Below are 10205 nucleotides of genomic sequence, written 5' to 3' on the forward strand. Positions count from 1 at the left end.
GTTCCTGCCAGTCACTTGGCTGTGTGACCTTGAACAAGTCCATTTTCCTCCCTGGTCTCCAGTTTCTCCTCTGTTTATCCACTTATTTAATCTCTTCCACAAATAGGCCTTAAATGCATACCTGTGCATTCCATGCTAGACACAGGAAAATAACAAGGATGGAGGATTCCAAATGTCTAGGGAGTCTCCACACCTCTCCCTATCAAACACTGGCACTATTTCTCCATCCCCTGACTCTGGGATGGCCTTGTAACTTGCTTTGACTAACAGGATGCTACAAAAGTGACATGTGACTTTCGTTCTCACCCTCTTGGAGCCCAGCTGCCACTGGGGAAGCCTAAGCTAGCCTGCCAGAGTGGTCACACAGAAGGGAACTGAGGTGCCCACACCGACAGCCTCGGCCAGCTGCCCGTCATGTGGGTGAGGCCAGGGGGGGCCCCCAGCCCCCAGCAGACTCCCAAACCACCGGCAGCAGAGATAAGCCATCCCAGCCAAGCCTTGCCCAACTCGTCAATCCAGAGAATTGTGAGCCATTGAACGGTTCCAGTTTTAAGCCACTGTTCTGGAGTGTTTGTTACGGAGCAAAAGATAATCAAGGTAATTAGCATTTTGACATATGGACCACTGTCTATGTGCCAGGAGCTATATTAAATGTTTTACACGTATTATCTTTATTTCTCACATCAGCCATGTGAGGCAGGCATTGTTATCTTAATTTCCACTTGACAGATGAAAGCACTGAGGCATGAGAAAGAGAAGGAACTTGACCAAGATGGCAGAACAGGTGAGTGGTGGGGCTGGGGTTGGAGGCCCTGCAGGTCGGGCCTCAGAGCCCACACCGCTAGCCCCTACGCTGTGTAGAACAGAGCAGCTATGGTTCTTGCCCTCGTGGAGTTGACGGTCTAGGGGGAGACGGGCGGGAAACACACAGAGAAAGGAATATACAAGCACAAAGAGTGGTAAGTAGTGTGAAGAAAGTGGGTGTTATGTTTAGTCCCAGGGGAGCCCTCCGCAGAGCGCTGAGGATGGAAGGGGGAGACTCTGAGAGAAATGCAGATCCCTGGGCCTCGCTGCCTGGTTGAGGGCCGTCCCTGGGCCTCGCTGCCTGGTTGAGGGCCGTCCCTGGGCCTCGCTGCCTGGTTGAGGGCCGTCCCTGGGCCTCGCTGCCTGGTTGGGGGCCCGGCCGTCTTTTTTTTTTTTTTTTTTTAATGTGCCCCCTGGGTGATTTTTCTTATCAGAGAAATTTGAGAAACACAGTTCAGTGGAATCACCTGAGGAGATTAAGAAACATAGCTGCCCAGCCCGCATCCTGAGATTATGACTCAGTTGGTCTAGAGTGAGCCCAGAAATCAGTATTTTTAAAAGCTCCCAGGGTGATTCTAATGTATAGCACAGGATTAGAACTGATTCCAGAAGATTCTACAAGGTCCTAGACTGTTTTTCTATATCTCTTTATAAGGTAATCCCAGGATTACCTGGTGCTTATTAAACTGTTCTTTTAGTGATTTAATACTGTGGAGGGAGGGCCTGAACTGAGCCTGAGGTAAACCCTTGCTCAGGGACTCGCCCCTGATTGAATGGACCCCTCCTCACGGACCCCCTTGCCAGATAACTTTCCCAGGGCTCCTGCAGGGGCTCCCCATGGCTTCCAAGTCCCCTTTAACTTTGATTTGTTTTAACGTGGAGCATTCCTTTAATGGCTGAGAGAAGTTGCTTACCTCCCACAAACATTTGCCCTTCTGTAGGCTAGCCAGACAGCCCCTTGGTTTTTTGTTTATTTGTTTTTTAAAGATATATTTATTCATTTTAGAGAGAGAGAGAAAGACCTCGGGCAGGAAGGGCAGAGGGAGAGAGAATCCCCAAGCAGACACCCTGCTGAGCGTGGAGCCTGATGTGGGGCTCCATCCCAGGACCCTGAGATCATGACCTGAGCCGAAATCAAGAGTCTGACAGTTAACCAACTGAGCCACCCAGGTGCCCCGGCAGCCCCTTGGTTTTATTCTCTCTTTCTGACGTCCCAGCTCAGGGACCTCTGGGGCATCGATTCCCCACTGTGAGAAGGATGGCGTCTGTGGTATGGCCACGAGAGGAGATGTGTTGGTACATAGACAGTTTCTTGTCTGGTTTCTTACTCTTCTTCCAAAGGAGGCCGGAAAACCACTGGGGGTTGCTCCTGCTTGATTCAGACCAAAGAGTATGAAAGAATCTGCTCTTGGCTTGGGGCCTGCCAGGCTCGGGCCTGGAGAAAGCTCCTGGAGGCGAGAGGGCAGAGAGGGACCAGAAGAGGCCTAGCCTAGCTGCAGCCCTGGGGAGCATGCCGCCTGGCCCGGGCGAGCAGAGGTGGTGTGCTGGCAACACAGGTGTGAGCTCTGGCACCTGGGAGCCTCGATTCCTCGTTCTGCAGTGTGGGTTGTGCTCGCAGTGCGGGGGCGGGGGGACGAGAACTCAGGGTTCACAGCAGGGCCTGGGCATGGTAGGCACTCTCTAACGGGGTTCTCGTTCCTCTTCTTTGGGACAGATACACAGAAATGCACTTGACACTCTTTTTTTTTTTTTTTTTTAAAGATTTTATTTATTTCAGAGAGAGAGAGAATGAGAGACAGAAAGCACGAGGGGGAAGGGGGTCAGAGGGAGAAGCAGACTCCCCGCCGAGCAGGGAGCCCGATGTGGGACTCGATGTGGGACTCGATCCCGGGACTCCAGGATCATGACCTGAGCCGAAGGCAGTCGCTTTAACCAACTGAGCCACCCAGGCGCCCTGCACTTGACACTCTTGAGGAAGACAGAGCCTGTTGGGATAGACCCCAGGAAATGTCCTGCAGGGGCTGGGACAGACCCCAGGGACCGTGGCCCATCCCTGGAGGCCCCAGATCTCCCAAGAGACTCCAAGAGCAGAGAGGTCTGCCCTGCTCGCCTGGCCTCACACTCCGAGGGCTCTCTGGGCGGCCCTGTGGGGCACAGCCTGCACTTCCAGGGGGCAGAATGAGGCTGTGACTCGTTCTCAGGCCCCGGCTCTCAGAAAGAAAGGGTCTGCTTGGGGGTGTGGCTGGGAGGGAGCCAGGCCAGAGGGCGTAGGGAAAAACGGGGTGCTCCAAGACCGCTTAACTCAGGGAGAAATCATCCCGGGAAGGGGCCAGTTTAAAAACACAACTGCGCTGGTGGTCTCTGCTGTCTTCTGACCCATCCTTCCAACTGGAAGCGTGATGGGAGGCCCCACCGGCCAGGTCAGGCAGGACCCCCTTCCTGAGCCCTGGGTGAGACCTGCGGTGGGCACCACCCCGGGAGGCAGGCAGAGCCAGGGTTTTGCCATCATGTCTTGTTCTCTCGACCCCCTACTCTCCTCCCCAGCCGCCCCCTCCTCACCAAGCCAACTAGGGACTGTTACCAGGACAACTTCTTCTATATGGCACAAATAGTTTTAAATAGTGCAGAGGTAGGGGTGCCTGGGTGGGTCATAGGGTTGAGCTGCTGACTCTTGGTGTCAGCTCAGGTCGTGATCCTGGTGTCCTGGGATCGGGCTCCATCCACATCAGGCTCCATGCTCAGCATGGAGTCTGCTTGAGGATTCTCTCTCCCGCTCCTTCTACCCCTCCCCCCACTTGTGCACTTGTGTGTGCATGCACGCTCTCTGAAATAAATAAATAAATTTTAAAATTAAATAAATAAATAGACAGATAGTGCTATGGGCCAGTAGCAGTGGCCCTGGGTATCAATTTGTATGTGTTAACCTGCATGGGGGTAGGTTAGGACTCTGAGGAGGAAATTTGGTGAGTAGTAGGGGTGGGGCAGGGAGAGAAGCAAGGGGCCCAAGTCTGACCTTCTATATCACTAAAATTTTGGTTGGATGTAATAGAAAACACAATGTTTTGCTTAATGCAAAACCAGAATGTATTGGCCTTGGAAATGAAGTGCAAGGGAGCATGGTTGGCTTCAGACAAGGCTTCATTAGGAACTCTAAACAATGTCATCAAGGCCTGCTGTTCCCTGTTGTCTTTGGGCTCAGCTCTTCTCCAGGTAACAGCTCAAGCCTGGGCAGGTTCCACACCCTGGGGGCAAGATGGCTTCAGAAGCTCCAAGCCTCTCACCCTCTCCTCAGGTCAAAGAACCAGTCGGCTTCTCTGAGAGCCCCAAATTCTGGAACTGAGTTTCATTGGCTCTGATTGGCCTGACCTTGGTCGTATGCCCATCCCTTAATCAATGACAGCCAGGGGGATGGCATATCCTAAGGTGGGGTGGATCTGTGTGGGACAGGGATCCGCAGAGGGAGCTTGGTCGTGGTGGGGTTGGGGGCCGTTTCTCTGGAGTCATAACCTGAGTAGAGTTACTGTGAGTGAGTGAATGGAAACAGGCTGAGAAGAAACACTGACTCCTTACTCTCTGTAGAGAGAAACCCCAGGGTTTCTCTGGGGCCTGGGCTGCAAACTGAGAGAGGGGTCTTCTGCCTATTTCGGCTCAGAGCACAGAACCGCGTTGCGCTGGGGAGGACCAAGGGCCTGCCACGTCGGCCCGCTCCAGGGGTTCTAGCCTTCTCAGGGAAGCAGGGACCTCACGGAGTACCCCAGGCAGTGAGAGAGACGAGGTCCCTGCCTTAGTTGTCTGGTACCTAGCAGACAACAAGGAGGTCAGCAGACTGGCTGTGGGCACCCATGTGACACCCAAGGAACTTGCAGAGATGATGGGGGATGGGGTGGCAAGTATACTGGGGTCCCCTGTGGGAGAAAAGGGCGGCGTCCTTGGTATGTGTACCTTTGCTGGCTATGACCCTTCAGTCTAGGGGTCAAAAGATTTGGATTCTGCTCATTGCCAGACTGTTTGTTAGCCTATGGCCTTGGGCAAGGCCTTCTCTCTTTCTTGGCCTCAGTTTACTCCTCCGTAAAATAGGAGTGTTATCAACCACCTCAAGAGTTGACATGGAAATCAGGTGAGCCAGGGCAGATGAAATGGGGAAAGGCTGAAGTGTGCCTGTTAACCCTCTTTAACCTGATTGCTGGAGGCCTGAGGGGGACGGGGGCCGAACGTTTGTGCCTGGAGGTATTCTCATCAGGAGGAAAAGCCGAGAAGAACAAGCCCTACGTGTGCCCAGGGGAAGCTGGTGGCCCCAAGAGACCCTGGGGGCCAGGCTGCCAGCCAGGGATGTGGGCGGCTCTCTGGGCCACTCCCCTTCCCTGCCACTGAGTCAGAGGAAGGGACTCAGGCTGGGCATCAGCCGGGCAGGTTTTACCAGTTGACCGGAGAAGGGAGGACTCGAGAGAGAAGGAAAAGCGAACACAAACAACCTCCTCCCACGGGCCCCAGCACAGATGCCAATCTTCGTCTTCAGCACTGGGGGAGTGTGCATGGGCCCCAATCTGCACTTCCTCCTGGCCTCTCCCCAAAGCCCAACAGCGGGGCCCTCTGGGTGGGGATTGCATGTTTCCCAGGATGCAGCTGGTCACAGGGACCCAGCCCTCTTCTCGCCCTGACCACCCACTCTCCAAGGCCTGGGTTCCCTCTGTACTCCTCCTGATCTGGTGTCCACACCACCTCGCTCCCATGCCAGAGCCTGGCCTGCCAGATTCAGCCTCTTGGAGAGCTGACAGGTGGAAATGTCTTCTCTCTGCCATGCTTGACCTTTCAGTCCACCTATGAATCAACTGGTATTGGATGGAAACACTTCTTTTCCATATTTGCCCCAGGCTGGGCAGCTTGCTCTTCCTTGCCGAGGAAAGGCCATTCTGTTTGGCCAGTACTGGAGGCCCCCAGGGGTCTCAGACCATGTCCACAGAGAATAGTCATTACAGTGGGAAAGTCATGGGTATGGAGTCAGACTGGATTGTAGCACCTGTGCTGGTCAGCTATGCAATTTTGGACAAGCTAATTTACTTCTCTAAGCCTCAATTTCCTTATCTGGAAACAGTATGGTCGTGCCTTACAGGTGGCTGTGAGGACTGGAGATAAGAAGTGCAAAGCTCCTAGCAGGGGTCAATAGATGAACCTTCCTGTCCTTGCACACCTTATCACGTATTACTTTCATGTTTCATTCCCTTCTCTACCCAAAATGATCAGCTTGTTTGCTCAGCAATCATGTGTCGAGAGTCTACTTTGCACCAGGGACAATTATCTTTATCTCCATGGCCTTGGGAAATTGCCAGGAGCTCATTTGATTCAAGAGACTACGGTGGCTTGGAGAGAGTAAGAGTTAGAAGGCTACCAGGGGGTAGAGCCAGGAGTTGATGTTGGGTCTTCAAGAACTTATGGTAACCACATTCCACGGGTTTCCATGGACTGTCGCTCTGCCTGGAATGTCCTCCCACCTCGTCTCCTTTCCGGATGCGATCAGTCATTCAAGGTCTCATTCCTTCCATCGCCTCCATGACACCTTCTGATCAGTGAGGACACTTGTGGTTGCAAGTGATAAGAAATTTCATCCCAAGCAGGCTTAAGGAAAAAAAAAAAAGGAAGTTTTTGCTTCAAGTAACCCAAAAGTCCAGGTCACCTTATTTAAGGGAAGGTTAACTAATAGCTCAACTAATGTCTGTATTTTCCTTCTCTCTGGATCTTGGCTCTGCCTTCTTTCCTGACAGTGGAGTGCCCAGCCCCCCACGGTAGTAAAAGTGCACAGCAGTTCCAGCGCTCATGTTCTTGCAAGTTTCGGGCAGAGTGAGAGGATGAATCTTAATTTCTCCAAGGCTCAAACTTAGTCTCAAAATCGAGACACATGATCTCTGATCATCTTGAGATGGGTCAGGTGCCCATTCCTGAACCAGTCTTATGTCCCGGGGGTCAGAGTCCGCGGCTTAGCTTAGACCTAAATCACATGACTCTCTGGAGATGCTACCCTCTGGAGGGAAAGTGAGCTGTGCTCACCAGGAGACAGGAGAGGGGATGCTGATGGCAAAACCACAGATCTCCACAAGCTATTGTTACTTTTCCCCTTTTCTGAATTCCTGCATTCCTGTTTTGCTTTTTTTTAAAAAAACTTATTTATTTATTTGAGAGAGAGGGGGCAGGGAGGAGCAGAGGCAGAGGGAGAGGGACAGAGAATCCCAAGAAGACTCCCTGCTGAGTGTGGAGCCCAACGCGGGGCTCAATCCCAAGACCCCAAGATCACGACCTGAGTCGGACGCTCAACCAACTGAGCCACCTGGGCGCCCCAATGTTCCCGTTTTTCTGCTGGACATCTCTGGTGCGCAGCAAACTCCTTGAGGCCAAGGCCCCACTGTGTGACCCTGAGCTCTTAGGAAAGCCCCTGGAAGAGAATGGGTGCCAACGACATACTTTCAACTGACTAAAGTGTTTGTTCAGAACTTGTTGCATCTAGTCCCCTGCCAGTTGTATCAGGATTTACCTGAGGAAAAGAGAAACACTCTAGCCATTTTAAGGAGGAGGGGGTTTATGACTGGGTATTACATGACGTACAGAATCACTGGGAAGGTTGAAGCTCTAGGCTGAGCTTTTAGGAAGGACCCTGTAGGTCACACTGAGGAACTGGGCCACCCATCAGAAGACACCGCAGTCACGAAAACTTTCTTCTACCAGCTCCAGCACCACCGTGTGCCTGACGTGATCCAGGCACACTGGTGCCCATGTCCGGCCTCTCAACACCCACCAAGTCGGCCACTGGACCCTTGAGTTTTGCTGACCCCACTGAGGTAAAAGCAGGCTTGACAGCAAAAGGAGAAATAGTTAGAAGTTTGGCCCCCACCATCTTTCCACTTTCACATCTCATGTGAGTCATGTAGTCAAACCTGAATCGTATCTGGAATCTAGGAGAAATGCAGTTGTGTTTTTAAAACAGAGTATTTTGTAGAGCAATTTTAGCAAAGTTGAGCAGGAAGTACAGAGTTCCCGTAGAGTCCCTGGCTCCACACGGGCGCAGCCTCGTCCCCCCTTAGCTTCCCCCACAGGGTTGGGACACTTGTTACAATTGATGCACCTACACGGACACATCATGGTCATCCGCGGTCCCTATTTACATTCGAGTTCACTCTTGGTGCTGCACATTCTATGACTTTTGACAAATGCATAATGACATGTACCTACCAATATAGTATCATACAGAGTATTTTCACTGCCCTAAAAATCCTTTATACTCTGCTTGTTCATCCCTCCCTCACCACTAACCTCTGGCAATCACTGATCTTTTTTTCTTTTCCCAGAACTTTAGTATTTTCATCCTGGAGGATCCACGTTTTGAGAGACTTGATTTAGGACAAGGTAGGTAAGGGAACAGACCCAAAGCCACTATATCTTAGCTCAGCTGCTTCCTAGCTGTGTGACCTTGAGCAAGTTACTTCACCCCTCTGTGCCCTTGGATGCTCTTTTCTATTAACAGTCCCTCCTCATAAGATTGATATGAGCAGTTAGTGAAATAATTCACATAAAGTGCTTGACAGTATCTGGCACGTGGTAAAAACTCAACGAATGTCTGCTTCTTAGTGATGAACTCAAAGCAGCCATATCCTGGATACAATTTCTTTTCTTTTCTTTTTTTTTTTTTTAAAGATTTTATTTATTTATTTGAGAGAGAGAGAATGAGAGATAGAGAGCACGAGAGGGAAGCGGGTCAGAGGGAGAAGCAGACTCCCTGCCGAGCAGGGAGCCCGACGCGGGACTCGATCCCGGGACTCCAGGATCATGACCTGAGCCGAAGGTAGTCGCTTAACCAACTGAGCCACCCAGGCGCCCCCTGGATATAATTTCTGTGAAGGGGATTTTTATTTATTTATTTGAGAGAGTGAGAAACAGCATGAGAGGGGAGATGGCCAGAGGGAGAAGCAGACTCCCCGCCCGACGTGGGACCCGATCCCGGGACTCCAGGACCACGACCTGAGCCGAAGGCAGTCGCCCAACCAACTGAGCCATCCAGGCGCCCCTTCCCTCTCAACTTTTGATTTTGGAAAATTTCAACCTACAGAAAAATTGAAAGAGGAATACAATGAGCACCTGTACCCCTTTCACCTAGATTCATCAACCGCCAACACTTTGCCACATTTGTTTTCTTTCCCTCTCTCTTTCAGGAAGTGAGCTGCAAGCTTGATGACAATTTACCTCTGACCAGATGAGCTATTATCTCAGAAAAACAAAAACACTCTCCTCCACAACTGTTATCACACTCAATAAATTTAAGTTGATGCAATAATATTACCTCATAAATATACCTCCTCCTGAGGTCCCCCCAGCTCAGTGCCCACCCCAGGCCCTGCCTCTGACCCTATCTGTGCAGATGCTAAAAAGGGCTAATCTTTGAGCCTTCCTTGGGATAGGGTCTGTATGTCTTGGCAAGTTCTCAGCCTAAGCATCTGTTTCTGACTGGGGGTAGGAGTGAAACACCAAGGGGTAGACAGTGTGAGGGGCCAGGGCCATGCTCCATGGACACCAGGCCCCAAACACTGACATGAAGCGACCTCTAGAAGCCATCAAGTTCAACCCCAATCTCCCCGAAGAGGAGACGGAGGCCCCAGAGTAATGAAATGACCTGTCCAAGGGCTCATGAATTCAAAACGCCTGCCGGGGGAGGGGGTGGAGGTGGGTTAGACTGGCTGCCTAGGAAGGTCTCGTGGGGGAGCCATGAGTGGAGAATGGACACAGGCCGAGAACATACCCCCATGTGTCAGGGTCTGCTCCTCAGGTCCCAGAAGCAGAAACTAGGTTTGTTGAGGACACCCAGAGGTGACTGCCACCTTGGACTTGGCTGATATTAGCCAAATTCTGGAGACCAGAGTCTAAACCAGAGTCCCTCATATGAATGGCGTTGGCAAGGGAAGAGTCCAGTGAGTCCATCTCGTCATTCCCTGGAGGCTGCTTGGCACACCTTCCTTCCGGGAGGCATAGTGCCACCTTTTTGTTCTTTGAATTCATTTCCTGTCCCCCCTGCAGACCAGTGCCTCTCCCTTATACCCTCTGACCCATTCTTTCTCAGAAGGGACACTGCACAATTTGTGAGCCTGTGCCCTCGATGTTCATCCATCACGTCATTTCTGACATCTCATCCAGATTGCCTTGTTTAGAGTCTAGGTGTTCCCAAACCGTTTCAAACATATAATCCCAATAGTCTCTGGGATTGGAGTGTTTCAAAAGATTCATACAATCATTCAACCGAGTATTTGGGGATCACTCATTAAATGCCAGGCTCCAGGGAGACAATAGTGAGCAAGATGATGGAAGACCCTTATCAGGAAAGTGATGTTACCGAATAGTCAGCTTATATACAGGACTGTAGCTGG

At 51.4% G+C, this 10205-nt stretch overlaps 1 long non-coding RNA gene across 2 annotated transcripts; it reads left to right on the top strand.

Moving 5' to 3' along the window:
• The first annotated feature begins 351 nt into the window (after positions 1-351).
• Positions 352-9135, top strand: LOC112830744 (uncharacterized). Of its 2 annotated transcripts, none has more exons than XR_012381661.1 (3): positions 352-597; positions 730-784; positions 8139-9135. It is a non-coding gene; the product is annotated as an uncharacterized lncRNA (long non-coding RNA). The 2 variants fall into 2 exon arrangements; XR_003209999.2 differs by having other exon boundaries at positions 9000-9135.
• Positions 9136-10205: the final 1070 nt, after the last annotated feature.

Source organism: Callorhinus ursinus, unplaced genomic scaffold (assembly GCF_003265705.2).
Source record: "Callorhinus ursinus isolate GAN/ISIS: 27379988/994484 unplaced genomic scaffold, GSC_fseal_2.0 scaffold20, whole genome shotgun sequence".
Lineage (NCBI taxonomy): Eukaryota > Metazoa > Chordata > Mammalia > Carnivora > Otariidae > Callorhinus > Callorhinus ursinus.